This window comes from Microtus oregoni, unplaced genomic scaffold (assembly GCF_018167655.1).
Source record: "Microtus oregoni isolate MIOR12 unplaced genomic scaffold, Mior012 000046F_ref0000063, whole genome shotgun sequence".
NCBI lineage: Eukaryota > Metazoa > Chordata > Mammalia > Rodentia > Cricetidae > Microtus > Microtus oregoni.
This window is the reverse complement of record NW_024543220.1, coordinates 18,082,981-18,102,122: the sequence shown is the minus strand read 5'-3', so window position 1 is coordinate 18,102,122 and position 19,142 is coordinate 18,082,981. Positions and strand designations below refer to the sequence as shown.

Below are 19,142 nucleotides of genomic sequence, written 5' to 3'. Positions count from 1 at the left end.
AGATACAAGAACGCATATGCCCAGCCCTCACCTCTGCCTTCTGGCCACCCGGAGGCTCCTAGAGACTAACAGCAAAACGGTATCTATAGCCCAGTTCTCCTCAATGTGTTTTCAACTAGTACTTCACCACATAATAGACTCAGGACCCTTCCCCTCAGAGCCCATCCTAGATACCTGGGGAGTTATGTTCGGAGGTGACTAGGCTTCTAAGTAGATCCTTACTAGGAGCAAAAATGAAGTGTGTGTTGTGCAGCTCAGTTCCTAACTCTCACAAGAGCTGCCCGCCACCAGGGCACTGCTGTAGGTCCCCTGAGGGGCAGGGTGAGGAACAGTCTGCCTACAAGTCTCCCACAGGCCTACACTTATACCCCCAAAGTCAACGGCGTCCTCGGAGTTGCTTTACTAACCCAGAACTGTGGGTCACAGAGCCATCCAACCCAGCACAAAGGCATCTGGGCTGTGTGCCCAGAACAGCTACTTCATCACCTCACCACGCTAGGGCACAAGAGCCCAGTCCTGATGGTGCTGTTTTATGTGCACTGTCAAACACCCAGTGCAGTCAAATAAAACTATTACTTCAGACTATGGCAAAACTAAACATAGAGCATGAGTTTCACCTGCAAAACTTTTAAAAGTTAAGTAAAATGAACAAATGCCAAGAAAATTACAGACTTACAAAGACTTCAGAAGAAACAGAATACCTGATTCGACTATATGTGTGAAAGCATCAGAAAACAAAATTTAGCCTACAACAAACTCTCCATACCTAGACAGCTACTCCAGGAAGTTTAATATATTTGTCAAGATAATGAAAAGACTAGTCAGTCCCATGCACACAGAGGCCCAAGCTCAAATACGAGGTGAACAAATCCAACCCAACAAGGTGGGTTAAGTTGTGGCTGCACACATGTGAGAGAGCGCAAAAGCCAGTTTCAGTGATCTGCCAAGTTAACCCACATAGGAGAAGCATGATGCTGCCACTGCCTGAAGTTTCCTGCCAGCAAGTCCAACCACATGCTCACAGGTGCATGCTTAAATGGAAAACCGAGGATAAAAGTCAAGACAGAATTTCAAAGTGTAGTGTAGAAGGTATCTACCAGTGTGTGAGGGAAGGTGCCATCAAAGAGCAGCATGGAGCACACTGAGTACCAATGTCCATCTAGTTTAAGCTGGTGATGGGTACATGGTCATGCAGTTAAAATTATTCTTTTATACTAGTTTCTTCTGTATAGAAAACATATAAGAAAGATGTATTAGAAAAATGTCTCCAATTACAACTGGTTTACAGAGCATTACCTGCAGCTGCTTTAGGGCTAGCTAATGGCCACTGGTTGGATATTACCTCCAGATGACCGCCTGTAGCATAGAAAAGAATAGAGGAACTCACTCACCAGTCAGGGATGAGGACTGTAAGCCAGCATGAAGGCAGCTGGAGACTCTATCTATATTCCTCAGAAAGGAGAAGAGACACCGAGGAGGAAGGAAGATGAGAACTAAGTATGGCAGGCAGACCCGCACATACACACACTCTAGGAAGAGTTGTAACTCTTGTGCCTGCACGGGCACATGTGTGATTGAAAGAACAGGCAACCCTCAGGGTGGAGGAAGAGACAGCCGCACTGACTGACACTCCAGGAGCTAGTATCTCCTCCACTACTGGAGCTCCTCTTGGTGGCTGTTCCAAGTCTCAGAAGCTGACAAGTGTCTCCAGGCTCATCAAGCTGGAAGGCATCTTCAACAGCTTACACACTCATACAGGGAAGGCTAATACCAACAGCAGTACAGTACAAATTGTATTAGCATGAATTTATCACTCAGCACTTTGATAGATTTTCTGTGCCCGTAATAATTGTATTGATTAAATGAAACAATTGCATTTCCTTTTAAAGTGATATTTATCATCATAATTTAATCAGACTATGGGAATAAGGACTTTGTTCTGCCAAACACTAAATACTCTCATTTTCTACCTTGTAAAACCATGAAACCAACACCATTACACAAGCATGGGGTTAAAAGTAAGCTCACTGGCAGAGCCACGGTGTTTCCAAAGGGCTGTTATCCCAGGTCTAGGCACAACAAGCTCACCTGATAAGCAACAAAGATAAAATCACCAGGGCCTGGAAGGACACGGGACCAAGAAGCAACCTCCCTACCATGAGAACAGCTTCATGTGGAATGCTAGCATGGTCCTGAGAACTGGCAGTTATAAGAGGAGGACTGGGGGTCCGCAGACCCAGAGAAGAGGGGTTGTCACCCAGGGAGACAGAAGGGACACAGAGATACTACCTCAGCTGACATGGGACTGTCCAGACACTGTAAAAGAAGGGGTAAGGTAGAAGGACCCAGCCCAGTTAGCTGCAAGAAATGTGCCTGAAGGGTGTGAGGTGGAAGCTGGAAGTACGAACTAGCAACAGGAGAGTCTCTCAGAGAACTCAGTGACCAGCACCCAGCAGAAAGCAAACCCGAAGTTGGCAACCACTCCTGGGACTGTGGTTCCAAAAAGAATAGGTGAGATTTTTCAATAAGCAATGTGATAAAATCAAAAGGGAAGAGAAATCTTAGAAGCTTCATGGATTGCTTTAAAGTAGGAGGTCAGTGAACTACAGTCCATGACCATGTGCATCTCAATAAGGACAGCACCTCCACACCAGTAGACAGACCCAGCACAAAGGCCCTGCATACGGTAAAACTTAAGAATAACAATCCTTCATAGAGAGGCACTAGCAACTGAGCTCACTATTCCACCGAAGGATGTTCTGAAACAGGACCAAAGTGTATTCTAACAGTTCATGCCAATTTGGGTTTTAATTTAATCCTTTTTTTTCTCTGACACAGGCTAAATTTTAGTTGGAGTATAAGTGTGTACCATAGTCAAGAAATCTGGTTTATCTCAGCTCTGAAAACCCAATTAAGCCAGCATCCTTCTAATGACATTGGCATGGCCATTTAAACTCCAAGCATCAGCTGGTTTTTCCTTGATTCTCTGTATTTTACTGAACACACCAAAGGAAGAAAACTTTGTCATTTGTTTTACTGATTCCATTAAACAAATTTTATGTTCTTAGCAAGTAATGACCTATTTTCCTTATAACATCCTAAGAATAGACTATAGAAATTTAAGGGCTCACAGCACATACAAAGTTCCACCTACACAAGCCTCCTGGGAAATGCAGTGGCACTATATGGCTCACACAGTCTGGCTGCCTGGCAGGGACAAGCAAAGGTCAGCAAAGGCTGGGGCAGATATGGAAGTATCACCATCTTCTCAGGAACTTAACTGTGATAATACTGTTCACTTTTAAATATGTTCACAGTTTTTTGGGGTTTTTTTGTCAATTCTGCCTCCATGGAATTTTTTAACAACCCCCCCCCACCACCACACACACACACACACACACACACACACACACACACACTGAATCTCATACAACCCACATGTGCCTCAGACTTAGTATGCAGCCACAAATGACGTTAAATTTCTGATCCTTTTGCCCCCATATTTTGAGAACTGAGATTAGAAGTGTGTGCACTGAGCCTGGTTTATGTGGTACTGGGAGTCAATCAGAGCTTCATGCATATTGGGCAAGCACGTTAACAACTGAACTACAGGCCCTGTCCTCATCTTGCAATTTTTAAGTGAATTAGTGAACATTTTTGGAAATACTTTTGTGACTTTAGAGAAAATGCTATTTCAAGCTTTCAGTGATCTAATGCTCCATGTGAAGTTAAAGCCTGTTGCAAATATTAAAAGAACTCATTAAACAAATGGAGTTTCCACCATCTGACTGCTTATGATCAGTTCAAGAGGAATCTAATAATCCTAATACCATGAATGAGCTCTGTATTTCTAGAGCTAGATACCAGAGGAAAGACAGACATGGAAAGAGATATACAGAAAAACACAGAGAGACATAGCCCAAGAAGCAAATGCCAGCAAGCCAGCAAGCCAGCGTGGGTGCTGGCCTCATGCTGAGAACAGAGTGGAGGTGGTGAGTGAAAGAGATGCTGGCTGGCACCTTCCTGCTCAGGTCCACCCTCCTGTGAGAACTGTCCACCCCTGGGCACACGACAGATGTTGGGGGAGGGGCACTCAGGTTCCAAGAGGAGGGCCTCTGCCATGGTCAGGTGCTCACATCCTGGCAGACTTGGTTTGTTTGGGCACTGGAAAGGAACAAATATCTTGCTGGGTGGGCCTTGAGGATTTTCTACATAATGAAGGGCTGCAGGGGCTGAGATTTTCTTTGTCACTAAACAGGATGATCAGTCACATCATTTTCACTATGGCTTTTTCTTGCTTTTAGGGAATTATTTTTATAACTTGAAAGTGAAGGTACTTTTACCTAGTTATAGCTGACAGACTAACAAAGGCAAGAGGACTGAAGCCAGGGCAGAGCACATGCAGACAAGGAGTAACAGAGACTCCTGCTGCAACAATAGTACCTCACATACCCTCTTGAGGCAGTGTCCAGTCAAATGAACTTTTCTTCTTAGCATGACCCCAGGGCCCCAGATGACACACTGCTACTGCATGTATCTGTGAGGGTTTTCACAGATGTTGGCATTTGGACTTCAGTAGATCGTCTTCTATGTGCTAAACATAACCTGACTCAGTGAATGTCTGGGCAGAACCAAAACAGAGGCAAGAGGACTCTGTCCCCTTCTACCTCCCACCCTGGTTGACCTACGACATCTCTAGGCCTAGCACTAGGAATCACACTGATGCTCCCTGATCTCAGTCTTCCCAACTCAAACTGAATTACACCTTGACTTTCTCAGGGATTCAGCACACAGAGGCAGGCTAGGAAATTTCCAGCCTCCCTGATTACAACCACCAATCTCTCCCTTTAGCTTGTTCACTTTCTCTTACATGACACAGAAAGATGAAGAAATTAAAAACAGAAGCAAGGATACACCCCACTATTTCTTCAGACACAACTCTGTTGAATGGACCTGTCAATTCACTCTTTCCCTGAGGAAACTTGGAATAGATTGTTTAAAAGAACAAAATAAGGCCCAGAGAGATGGAGACCAGAGTTTGACCCCTGGAGCCCACATAAAAGTGGTTGGAGAGAAAGGACTCTACAAAGTTGTCCTCTGACCGCCACATGCATGTCACAGCACACACATGCACCTCCCATCACACACGATGACGATGATGATGATGATGACGATGATGATGATGATGTTGATACCACAACTAAGAATTCCAATGAAGAAACATACACGAAGCCGGGCGGTGGTGGCGCATGCCTTTAATCCCAGCACTCGGGAGGCAGAGGCAGATGGATCTCTGTGAGTTCGAGACCAGCCTGGTCTACAAGAGCTAGTTCGAGGACAGGCTCCAAAACCAGAAAGAAACCCTGTCTCGAAACCCCCCCCCCAAAAAAAGAAAGAAACATACACGAGAGGGGGAGTGAAAAAGAAGAATTAAACAAGTAGAATTGCAAATTCAAGGAGTTTTCTATAACAGAAAGAATCTGAGACCTGGTCTAAGTCAAGTAGGACAGGAAGAAAGGTGGTCAGAAATCCTGATGGTGGTCAGGAAGGGCAATAAGCCAGTCTTGGACAGATGGGTACCAAAACAATAAAATAAGAACAACTACCAGCTTTACTTCTACACACCTACAACTTCACCTACATATAACCACCTCCACACACACACCAACTTTACTTTACCTTCCCACCAACTTCACCTCCTCATACCCAAAACATCACTTCATCTGCATACCAGCTTCATTTCCAAATACAACTTCATATTCTCAAACCACAGCTTCACCTCCACACACAACTTCACCTCTACACACCACAACTTCACCTCCATACACCACAACCTCCATTCACCACAACTTCACCTTCACACACTTCAACTTCACCTTCACACACAACTTCACCTCCACATACCACAACCTCCATACACCACAACCTCACTTCCACACACTGCAACTTCATCTCTACACACCACAACTTCACCTCCACAAACTGCAACTTCCTGCCTATATTCTCACAACTTGACCTCCAAATACCTTGATGTTCCACCAACTTCTCTAACAAGACTCAGGCCTACCAACCAATTCTGTTAGTTAAAATCATAGAAAATGTAATCTGTTTATATAAGTAATGTTATACTTTTGAAGTATTTGGCAAATCAATATAACAAATGACATTTTACATGTGCAACACTGTATCTAACATCTAAACATGAAGGGCAGCTGCCTATTCAGGAAAGCCCTATCATTACATTACTACTGAAAGGAATTCTCAGATCTGCATCTTGCTCCTTCAGGATACACTAAAGTCTTTAACCACAGACAAGATAGGGCAGAGAGGGTCAGAGAAAAGCTTACAGAAGGACTCTTGGTGAGGACTGTGCTTCCATGAGGCAAACCAAGCACTGAAACCACCCTCCCACCAACCCAGCTACAGAGTCCAACTCCAGCCAAGCACCTAAGATCCCTCTATAAAACAGTAACAGCAACACTCCTCCAGAGTTGCTGTGATACGGAAGGGCAAATAGGATACTGCAGCTGTGTCTACCTACAGCACCTGTCAAAACCTGGTTGAGTAAGTATATCAGAGACAGAGGTCAGGCTCAGGGTCAAAGTAAGCCAGGTTCAGTTATGCTGGGACATTCAACAAGCATCCCTGATGAAAGCAAAGCAGGCATCCCTAGTATACAAAAATCACTATAACCCCAAAGATCAGAGGCTACATGTGAAGGGGGCCTAAGAAGCATTCTGCTGCGCCTACATTGCCAAACTTCAAGGGTACACTGACACTTGGCAGAAGAAAAAGCACAGCCTCTCTGGAAAACCTCATCATCATCTGAAGCCATCGCAATTCACACAAGACATTGTCAAAAGAGAATGGCCTGTACTAGGAAAACAAGGTATGAGGGAGAACAGCAGCAGCAAGACATTCAAGGAACAGTTCATAGAAACAGGTGAAAATAGGAAAACAGGATGGCCAAATGGACTTGAGGGAGGGGGAAAAAATTCCAGAAATAAAAAAGTGCAGTGACTATAATTAAAAAATTAATAGATAGGTTAACAGCATAACAGACCTAAAGAAAAAAAGGAAACAGAGGAAGAACAGGAGGTATGATCTAGAGTGCAGTGTAGAAGTATACAGGAAACACAAGACACTGGGGCCTAAGTGTAACAGAATATGTGCCTACTATCTTAGCTTTTTGTTACTATAACAACACCTGAGGCTCTGCTTTGGAGGCTCCAGTTCCTGGCTGACTGGCATGAAGCAACAGCATCCTTGATGAGGCAGCATTATCACCAGACAGTACATGGCAGAGAAACACCACTCACCTCACAGTAAGGATGCTAATAGAGGGCAAGGAAAGAATGTGCCTTCTATAATCCCCTCCCCTGTGACCTAAGACATGGCTGTCAGGCCCCACTTCCTAAAGGTGCTGCCACCTTCTGACAGTACTTTCTTGGGGACTCCAATTCAAATTCTAGAAGACAAAGAAAACACAAATAACTACAAAACCTGACCAGGAACAGAGAAATGAGACAAAGCAGTAAAAGTCACAAAGATGCATGGAGGTGGGGGTGGGGCATGAGATTCTAAACATGTGTAGCCAGAACAATCTTTTCACAATGAGGACAAATAAAGGTGTTTCAGACAAACTGCTGCTGCTGGGACAATTTGCCACCAAAGAAAGCCTTAGGGGAGACATTTCAGAAGTAATATGGTCCTAGTGAGAAGACATAGTATAGAAGACTGAAAAAGAAGGAAGCCATGTGTGGAGACATCAACAAGTGGGGAAAAAAGTCTCACATAAGCCGCTCCAGCAAGTGGGACCATGTTCCAGTCTTCATGAGGCCAGTGTAACCCTGCTTCAGACACCACGAATCAGTAGTCAGTGTCTCTTATAAATGTAAACACAAGAGTCCCCAGAAATTTAAATCTATAATACATAAGAGACAGAACATAAAGCAAGCTGGATGCATGCCCACCAGGAACATACAGTTAGCTTTAACATTCAAAAATAAATTGAAGAGGTATGTTAGCATGACATTTCTACTCAAGTATTCTTCAAGGGTCCTTAAAATTTCAAATTGGTGTTGACATAACTTTCCAACATACAATAAATCTGACAGTTTTCACAAGGAAGAAAGAGAAAGAGGAAGAAGGAAAAAAAGAACAGAAAATAAATAATGAAGCTGATAGAATGAAGACAATGCTTTTGTTAATAAAGATGAAGGCTAAGTATACACAACTTCCTCATATCCCTCCTCTGGAGGGGGCAACGAGGTTGAAAGGCACAGCAGAGCACCTGGGGGCAGTCCTAGGAGACATTAAGTCATTACTAACCAAGCTGAGGGGAGGCAGGAGTGGGACATCTGACTTTGGTTCCTGGGAGACCTCAGGATTGCTGTTATTCTCATCTAGCAGGAGCAGGTATTCTTGGTTAAAAGGTAGTTCACCATGGAGCTTCTGGAAGCTGTGAAAACTGTAGTCACAGAGTGCCGCACTGTGTGCCCAGGTATGCTCATCTAGTAAAATTGAACCTGGCTTAAATGGCAGGAATGCAGCTCAGTGACAGAGCACTCAGTGACAACAGCTCCAGCATTCACAAGGCCCCGAGTACCATACACCTCCACACCTCTAATCTATATAAAAAAAGAAAGAAATGAACTCAAAAGTTCCATACCACAAAGCTCAAGACCTACACACTGACATACAGTATGGCACAAAGTGAGCCCAAGAGCACCAAACACACCCCAAACCCAGTCCCCTGTAGTGCACACAGTGAAACTTCATGCCCTCTCTCTTAACACAATTGAAGTTTGCCAAGGGTAACCTATAACATGACTTTACACAAGTCTAATTCATTACAAGAAGTAAGGCTCTCGTGCAAAGCTGTGACGCTCATGCAAAGGATGTCTGCTTATCAAAGCCAATTTGATTTATCTAGATATCCACTACTATACCTAGTTTTTGTTTTGTTTTGTTTTTTTCTATGTGTAACAGTGCTGGCTGACCTGGAACTCACTTTGTAGACCAGACTGGTCTCGAACTCACAGAGATCCACCTGCCTCTGCCAATCCCAAGTGCTTGGATTAAAGGCATGTGCCACTGTCACCCAGCATACCTAGCTTTTATAACCACAGACTTGCCTTTGTATAATCGTTTCCATATTAGGTTTGCACAAGTTGTTTTACAGTGCTTCTGAATCATAATTATTCAATAACTTCATCTGGAAGGCCACTTCTATTTTTTCCCTATAAAACAGATGTTTATAATTTCTGCAACTTGTTAAGGTTGTGACATCTTATCTGCTGGGAATTGTGCTGACTAAGATAACAGGGAATTCTACTTGTGATGATCCAGACAACAAAACCACCCAGTCATATTCAGTTTATGGAGTGTACTTATGCAATGAGAAATGACACATAAAGACACACCATCTCTTACACACAAGCTATTGATGAGCTCCCTGGAACTGGCTTCATCTAGTTTCTTCCCAATCCCTCAACAATGCTGAGCTATGTTTCCATTGGAAAGCAAGACTGTCCTCTGTAGAAGGGGCTGAGGTATGGAATCCTGCATTCTCCAGAAGTGATTTAATAGCTTCTGATTCAAGTGGTGATGAAGTTTCTGTCTCCTTCCCGTTCAGCCCACTGGAGGGTCACAATGTCAGAAAGGGTCCTTTATGCCATTATGTGAGCCACAGTAGAACTGACAACTACAAAACGAACTTAATGACAAAGAAGAAAACTTGCCAAAGTCCCGAAAGCATGAGCAGACAGAGGCAGGTGAAAGCATGAGCAGACAGAGGCAGGTGAAAGCATGAGCAGACAGAGGCAGGTGAAAGCATGAGCAGACAGAGGCAGGTGAAAGCATGAGCAGACAGAGGCAGGTGAAAGCATGAGCAGACAGAGGCAGGTGGTCTGACAGAGCAAACTGCAGCAGGAGACCACCGAGGGAAAGGGATCTTCTCAGGCAGTCAGACGTGAGGTGGGTGCAGAAACCTAAGAATCAGAGAGTGTAAGGATTCCCAGGGCAGATCTAACCATTGATACCAGTATCTTAAAAAAAAAAAAAAAAAAAGTCGGTTGGGTGGTGGGGGTGAGAAGAAATCAAAATGTCAACGTCAACGTGCAAGGATGGGAAGAGATTCCCCTGCAATAGAACAAGCCTGATATCCAATTTCTCATCTGCAACATCAGACACTGGAAATGACAAAGAATGCTAAGTTCAATTCAGAGGGAAAGTGATACAAACCCTGAATTCCAGACCCAGTCAGAGGATCAATCAACTGTTAGAACATAATAATTACATGCTTGAACACCGGGTAAGAACTCAAGAAGCCTGTCAGTCATGATTCCACAAAGCAGCTGATTAAGGAGGGGCTCCAGCAAAACAAAAATAGAACCCAAGAAACAGACATCATAAGATAGAGAAGCCATGGCAACGGAAGCTGCCAGAAGCAGCACGAAAACCTACAAGACAGAGTTTCCATGTGAACCTTCTTGATTGGCAAGGGTTCTGTGCTTCAGAATTACACTTCACTCTATTTGGTCCTAAAGCAAATATATTTATGTTGTAATAATGTTGTAAATGTTGCTTTTTTTACAGTAAAATTTTTAGATTAAAAATTCTGTAGAAAAAGCACAGAGACCCTAAATATAGATGACAAACAGATTACAAGTGTTTCAGACTTTGCCAATATAAATCTAAAACCATAGCTCCTAACAGTGGAGAGCTGGGAGACTGACAACTGCACACAGGATCTAACCACAGAGAAAATAACCACAGTGACCATGAGCAAGACTTAATAGAGAATACAAACCACACTGTGTACCGCTGCGCATGGGGAGGACAGAATGATATTTTCTGTGTGTGTAAATGTATGTTGGGGTACTTGCATAAAGAGGCCAGGGATCAACCCTGGGTGTTATTCCTCAGATACCATCAAATTTGGTTTTTTGAGACAGGGTCTCTCATTGACCTAGAACTCATTGATTAGGCTAGGCTGTCTGGCCAGGGAGCCCCAGAGTATCTGCCTATATCTGTATCACACTGGCTTTTTGGTTTTTGTTTGTTTTGAGACAGTCTCTCTGTGTAGCTCTGGCTGTCCTGGAACTTGCTCTGTAGTGCAGGTTAGCCTTGAACTCAGAGATCCACCTGTTTCTGCCTCCAGAGTGCTGGGATTTAAAGGTGCACACCACTGCCACCTTGCTTCAAACTGCCATTTAAAAACATGGTTTCTGGGGATCAAACCTTCTGTTTAAAATGTTTTAGATTTATTCTATGTGTATGAGTCTTTTGTCTGCATGTATGTATGTGCACTATGTGCATGCCTGGTACCTACAGAGGTCAGAAGAGAGTATCAGATCCCTGGAACTGCAGTTACAGACAGTTGTAAGCTGCCATGTTGATACTGGGAAGTGAACCGAGGTCCTCTGCAAAAACAAGTAATCTAAACCACTCTCTCCAGTGCCACCAAATCTTCTTAAACATATTTGTTACTTGAATGCTGTCGGGTAGCTGTTTCCTAAGGATTGACCCAGTCTTTCCTAGAAGCAAGAGAGGGTTCAGGAGGTTCATGAAACACATACGAAACTTGCAAGATTCCCATGTTCCCCTCCAGGGTTATACGCATAAGTTACTTGCTTGTACGGAGCAAACTCCAGTGGTGTGGTTATCTAGAAACTACAGTGAGGTAGCTTTCATGAGTCATCACCCATGCTGAGGTGGGCTTTTTGGGTGATGCTGTTGCTCTAGCCATTCATGTTTCTATAAGCAACTCCAATAAGCTAACTGACACACCAGGCTAGACTTGAGTAGTTTCTTTGGTCTATCATTGGCTTATTTGGGGTAAACAGAAACAGACTCTCCCCCCCAAAAAAGTCATACAACAAATGAGTTCTTTAGTACTTCCTGGTATCACTTTGGGTTTTCAAATCACTAAATAGAGACTCATTACTAGAGAGGACTTGTTAAATAGTTTAGTGGAGTAACTGAGGACATGACTGCTGCAAAGTACGGTTAAGTAGGGGGCTTTTATTCAAGAGATTAGGGAGAGAACAGCCAGAAACATCTGAAAGAGTCCAAAACAGAGAGAAAGATGCAGACTGAATATGGCCAGCTGATTGGGCCTGGCCAGGAGAGGGGGTGGGGAGAAAGAGAAGACAAAAAGAGAAGAGGCCCAAGAGAGAAGGGCAAAAGAGAGAGTACAGCTGAAACAGCAGGGTTATAAGAACTGTAAGAAGCTGTAGGAAGGGAAGCCCAGGAGCTGGAGATGTTTACAGTGGAAAGGAGGTGAGAAGAGCTAGGTACTGTCATACTGAGGGAGCCTGGAGGCTAGCATGTGCTTTGGTATACTAATAGGCACCACAGGTAGCCATTTATCCCTTCTGCCAGTGATAAGAGTATTGACTGCTTTGTTAGAGGGTAAGGGGTGCCATAATTTGGAGAGTGGAGTTTCCTATGGACCTGACACTTAGCACACTCTGTACAACACAGCACAGAATAATGTGTTCTCCTCCTTAAAGGATGGGACATAATGTGAGCAAGGAATGGTTGGGTAGCATCATCATGATGCAACTCTGCATCTTCATCCAAGTCTAGACAGCACAGCTCACCACGTACTGAAGCTGCATGGTGTGTGTATGTGGCAGGAGCTCTGTGGTGAACAAAATGAGGCTCCATCAAGCATAAGAAGAAATGATGTAATCAGATGCAGTAGAATGAGGCTGCTGCTGACACAAGATGGTGTACTATTTCCTAGTAAATTTTCGTACGGATGACGGAATATACTCTGAAATAACAATGAAATATAGTTAAACAAATACACAAACTAAAGTCACAGTCAATGATGCCCAACCATCCGTGCTGTACTTTTAGGTAATGGCAAATACAGAAGAGATCTGTATACACTCACACCACCACACACTTCAGCAACAAGTACATTACAGCATTACTGCAACTACCATGTAAGCAGGCAGTGGAGATTTTCCAGCTCTCATGTAATCTTAGATTCTGCAGTCATACATATATGTCAGCCGCTGACTGAGAGGTTGCTGTGTGGAACTACATTTGAAATCAGAACTTTTCAAATGGGATTTTTCACTGTACAAGAAAAAAGTAAAATATGATGCCCTATGAAGAAGGGGGAACTTTCTACAGAACACATCATGATATACAAAGCAAATGGATGCGACAGGGAAAATATCTTAAACTCAGAAATGCAGAATTTTTTTTTCCTCAGTAGTGGGGGCAAACAGAGATGTAGAGGATGGGGAACTCAAAGCCCCTCTGAGCAGCCCTGGCAGACCCTTCCCAGGCTGGCCAGAGATCAAAGGCCTGGGGCAAAGTCAGTCTCAGGAACACTCCTGATTGACAGTGAGGCAGAAGAGAGCACTCTGTGGGCTGTAAAGGGAAAGGGCCTATGGTAACAACTAAGTTGTTTACAAACGCTAGTTGCAGTCACAACAGAGGCTGGAGTTCAAAGGAAGATTGAGGGTTAAAACAGCAGAGCATGAAACAGGAAGAATACGGGGGCTTGTAGCTGGGTATAAAATAACCAAACTAGGGAGATTAGACAAAGGGTGGGGCTCAGAGCTGTTGATGGCAAAAGAACAACTGTAAGGCATTACTATACTATCCCTTCTTACAGCCTTGGTTCTAATGTAGCTAACCGTAGCAGATGGACCTAGAAGACCACCCCAGACCACCTCACCTTCAGATAAAAAGCTAAATATGAATCAAGAAAGACTGTAGCTAGAGTTTGGTGATTATGACAGAATAAATCTTCTGCCATGACAGAGTTGTAAGCTGTTCACATAGATGTGAGAACTAAGAAAGCTTAGTGCAATCAACAGCACTTGAAATCCCTGAAGGGTAAGAGGATGGTTAACACTGGCCCACTGACTAACAGCTAGGAGTCAAGATGAGCAACAAACTAACAAAAACACATGTCAGAGGAGGACAGGGGTTGTCAACCATTCCTGACTGGGTAGACAGCACGTGAACAGCAGAATCATCTCCCACTGGCTTGGTCCATGGTAGCCCAGAGAGAAATGATGTCACAGTAGTCACCTGAGCCTATGTCCGGTTTCTGCTATATTCCCATAAACACCACAGACAAGTTAAGCATTTTTTCCTCTCTTAAAAGTATCTCTTACTCTCAGTTTTTCTTATTTTTCTTTTTTTAAATTATTCATTCATTCATTCATTCATTCATTTATTTATTATGTATACAATATTCTGTCTGTATGCCTGAAGGCCAGAAGAGGGCGCCAGACCTCTTTACAGATGGTTGTGAGCCACCATGTGGTTGCTGGGAATTGAACTCAGGACCTTTGGAAGAGCAGGCAATGCTCTTAACCACTGAGCCATCTCTCCAGCCCCCCTTATTTTTCTTTAAATTACTAATTTTACTCAGTTTCTCACTTTTCTATAAATTTTAATAAAGCTTGCTCCTGTTCTGCATATACACAGAACAGCTGTCTTTAATCTTTATTAATAAGAGACAATGAACTTGGACCCACTGTTTCAGGTTGATCTTTGATAACCATTCAGTGCCTCACACCTCAGGACCCTGGGCCAAGCACAACTGAGCTAAAAGAGGCCTCAATAGGATAACACAAAAGCTCAAATAAACAGATGATCCTGTCATCCTGACTGGATCCTGACAACTTTTCTCCTGGGGACAGTGACAGATGCAGTGGATATCTTCTCCACTACCTCCTTTCATGAGGTGGAATAAAATAGAGCCCCATTTCTGCTAGGCAAGTGTCATACCTCCCAAAGCACATCCCAGTCGTTGATGGCATTATAATTGGCATCCCCCAAAGCACTTATAATTTTAGTCCTGCATGACCCAACCTCATACAAGAACTTTGTTTCCACCTATTAAAAATGCAGTATCTAGTTCTATTGCAAGAATCCCTTCCCAGGGAAGATGTTAACAATGTTTACTCCCCCTTTTAAGGTCCCAGTGACCAATAAAGAACAATCCCAGCAAATTTCAACCTGGGGAATCAATGAGTTTGTTGCTTACAAAGAGCATGGGTGATCCCAAAGTTTCCTTACTGAAAAGCTCCCGTCCAGCATGGATGATGTTTCCCCAGAACCATTGGACAAGGAGTCTGCGGTTAATCTCTCCCAGACTAAATACTCTACCACTTCCTAAGCCCCTGAGGCTATATACAATTAGGGCAGAACTGCGTACAAACAGCCACAAGGAGCATCAGGACTCTCTAGTGAAGGTCTAATGGCTCTCCCCTCCCCCTCCATCTCTGAAGGAACACCCACAATCACAAGCACAATGGAGATGACCTCTTGCAAGCAGGGCTGGCACAGCTGATCTGATGGACGATGACAGCTGTTCTGCTCAAGGATAACACTCTTTAACAGTTCCTTAGGTAAAGAGGATGACAAAGAAAAAACACCATTAATATACAAATGAATATCTCTAGCTTCTAGCCTTGAAAGAAGAAATAACAACCCCCTTTTAAATGGTAAATAGCTGTCTCTAATATTTAACCTTGCAGAGGCAATTAGGCTCACAACTACACAATCGCACAATATGGAAGAGAGATGCAGGACCACTCTACTGGATTTTACAGCAGGTGAAGGCTCCACACGTTACAGATGAAAGTAAAAAAGCAAACAACTTCTAAAAATAACTGAAAAATCATTGGTACATAATTAATAAAAAATTTAAAAGACATCTAGATTACAAAATTGACATAGCAGACATGTAAAATTCAAAAGCCAAAGTACAAAGTGGGGAATGGGGAATGCATATCAAAGGAAGTCAGGAGCTTGACTCTGGTTTGCTCACAACATAGGGCACAAGACATTATCTATAACCGGATGGTGAGTTCTAACTGGGCTTCTTACAATCTTACCAGGCTGTCTGGAGGGGATGAGTTTGGTGGACTCAGTTAGCTAGAGGCAACAATACTGCTAGTTACTGTGACCATCCAGTGCCAAGAGGAATCCACCAAAGTTCAAGACTCTGCTGTCCCCATGTGGCAGGAAACCTACATATAGGACAGACCCTTGGACCTTCACTAGGGCTGAAGTAATCCCAAGAGATGAGCACAAATACCTCAAACTCCCTGTTTGTACACCTCTGAGATGAAGCAGTAGACTATTCAAACACTGTGTTGTGTAGCTATTTCTAAACAAAACATTGCCTGGGTGGAGGTGGGACTTAATAAGTTAGGAACCCAAGGAGATTTAGGAAGCTCAGAGAGTTTTAAGTGTCACAGGCCCTGTCCCCAAGGCTATGCAAAGAGCAAACTACTGCCAGGGAAAGAAGATTTCCATTGGAGTTGTCTACAAGTTACCCACAGAGGTCTAGGAACACTGGGTCTCCGGTGGGCTTTATGGTGATACAGCTGCCTTTGAGTCATCTGGACTCCTGCAAGTACCCCTCACCCACACTTCTGTGAGTAACCTTGATAAATGCACTCTCACCAGACTAGACTTGGTTGAAATATTTTTTTTCTTTTGGTGTGTCATCAGTGCCTTATCTGCAGTGAGTAGACGTTTGTTCACGTCTCCCCAGGAAAAGTCACACAGCACAGCTTTTCATTAGACATTTGGTCATTCTAAGATTTCCTGGGCCTTTATAAGGCAAGAGGCCCCAAGGCCAGCTTGTGAGGAGATAAGTGAGCTTGGGAAATGTGCCCCCAGAACAGCACACTGGTGGGTTTGGTTTTTTTTTTGCCTCTGTTGATCTGAGTAAAATCACACTAACTCACTCTCCCTACAGCTAGCACACTGGTCTCCACACAGGACAGAATGACCCTCATGCCCAGAACTGAAAGCTGTCCTGTTTGAGAACTCAGCTCCACAGCTTGCTGGCCTTGGGCTCATATTTTAATCCAAAACTCCTGGAGCCTTCCTCTTGCGGGAGAGAATAGCAGTGGCGCCTACCACAAGAGCTACATGGTGTGGGTAGATGACCCATGTGGAGGTGTGTATAACCCCTATTCAGAGCAAATGCTCAATAAATACCAGCTATCCCTGAGGACAGGGCAACTTCAACACTACTAACAACAACAGACTGCCAAGCACAAAGCTTAGATATATTCCTGATCAATCAGTTAGTTGAAGTTGAATAGTTTTACCATTTGCTTTAGTACAGCCACGCCTTAAAAATCATACTAGAACTCTCAGAGAGATGGCTCAGCAGTTAAGAGCTCTAGTTGTTCTTCTAGGGGACCTCAATATGTGCCCCAGGTTTCAGTTCCCAGCACCCACATGGTAACTCAAAACCATCTGTAACTCCAGTCCCAAGACATCTGATACCCTCTTCTGGGCTCCCTGGGCACACAAGTGGTACACAGACTTGCATACAGACAAAATGACCATATACATAAGATAGAACAAAACCAAACCACACTGAGCTCAAGCCTCAACTCCTGTGCATATTTGCAAACATGAAACCTGCCTGGGAGACAGACTGCTGCCCCACTGCCCCAGTGCCCATGTGCTATTGCACAGACTTTAGGCCACAGACATGCCTGATCACACAGTGTTCCTTGAAGGAAGGAACAATTTTAGCAAGTACTAAGAATAATTTAAATCAGCTAAGTGTTAGCTTTCTATGTGGCATTCATGACAGGAGATTACTTACACAGTAGAAGCCAACTTCTAAGCTGAAATCTGAGAAATGTAGGCAGTAGCCAAGATGTAACTGACCTTTCCACTTGCTGGGGAAAGGATCAGAAGGCTGAAGCTGGGCTAACTCTGCATGAGAGCTCCTCAAATGAGGACCCATACTGGGGAACCCCATGGGCACAGGGTAGTAGCACGGCCCACTCAAGTCTAGAGCCTCCATTAGGCTCAGCTGCCAGGCAACTTGCTAGTCATTCCTAACAAAAAGCTCCCAGACACTTCTTCAGCACCTTTTCAAAAGCAAACTTACAGATAAAGGTAAAAATTAGCATTTTACAAAGTATTTTAAATTTACTAACATATTTCTTCCTCAAATAACCCTAGAGAGACATCCAAGGAAAGAACATAGATTCCAAAGCAGAATGAAGCATACAGGCACCCTCCTCCAACTGGGGCCTTCCTCCCACAATCACAGGGCTACACGTGTACCTCCTGTTTGCATTACCCACACATGGTCCACAACTCACAGTGCATTCTCTGCCCCCCTGAGAACACTCTTGACCTTTGGGACCTTAACTTGGGATCATGACCTAACTTGACTAGGACTCCTGGTCAACTCTTGAATCACACAAGTCATACTGGGGTAATTATTAATTGTAGGCTCTTTCACTATCAAACATGTTTAAGCAATATATCTCATGGTCACTTACTCTGTGAGGCCTACTTGCCCAGAGCAGAAACTAAGTATCCATACTCAAAGGATGAGTGAATAAAGGCTATCTGTAGTCAAACAGAAAGAATCACACAGCAGCATGAATGAGCTGCCGGGAAAGCAGGAACACAGATGTGCCTCACCCCTCAGTACTGAGCAGAAGAAACAAACACAGAGATTTTTAGGGCAGTAGAACTATTACATGTTGTCAAGCATTGTCTAGCCTACAGAGTGTCTACTACCAAGAGAGGACTTGCTGTAAATGTAGGTGATGATGTATCAGTGTAGTTCATCAACTGCTCGGAAGGCCCACAGAACACAGGAAAGACTTAATTACATGGCTGGCTTGTAAGGGTCTACATGAAGAGATGTAGTCAATAAGGAATGCTCTAGAGTTCCCCCACCAACTCCAGAAACCACCTCTAGAATCCTTCATACATTCCCAACTCTATCCTTGAGGTTTTCTGGAGCCTTCCTAGCACAGACATGACTTTACTTCAGGGAATAGGTTAGGATTCCCCTGCCTCATGACCTGCAGAGGACAAAAGCACACCAGAATGTATTTTCTATGGCCTCTAAAGGCCAGGGAAGATGAGTCTGATGACTCACCCTAGGGAAGGAAAACTAGTTTCTATGGCCTGCAATAAGGAGGGAGTAATGAACTGGGAAGTGTGTATGTGTGTATGGGGGGGTGTATAGATAGATACTTACTACAATAACATGACACATACAACTATTATACATGATATATTATAATATATATTATAATATGACATCTATGTACCTTCTAATGGAATGTAGACAGTGGAGGAGACTCCACATGTTGGTT

The 19,142-nt window shown here is 43.6% G+C and overlaps 1 protein-coding gene across 1 annotated transcript in view; it reads right to left on the bottom strand.

The window, feature by feature from the left end:
• The window catches only part of Adarb1 (adenosine deaminase RNA specific B1), a 122,611-nt gene that overhangs the window by 64,103 nt on the left and 39,366 nt on the right, over positions 1 to 19,142 (bottom strand). The window lies entirely within an intron of this gene.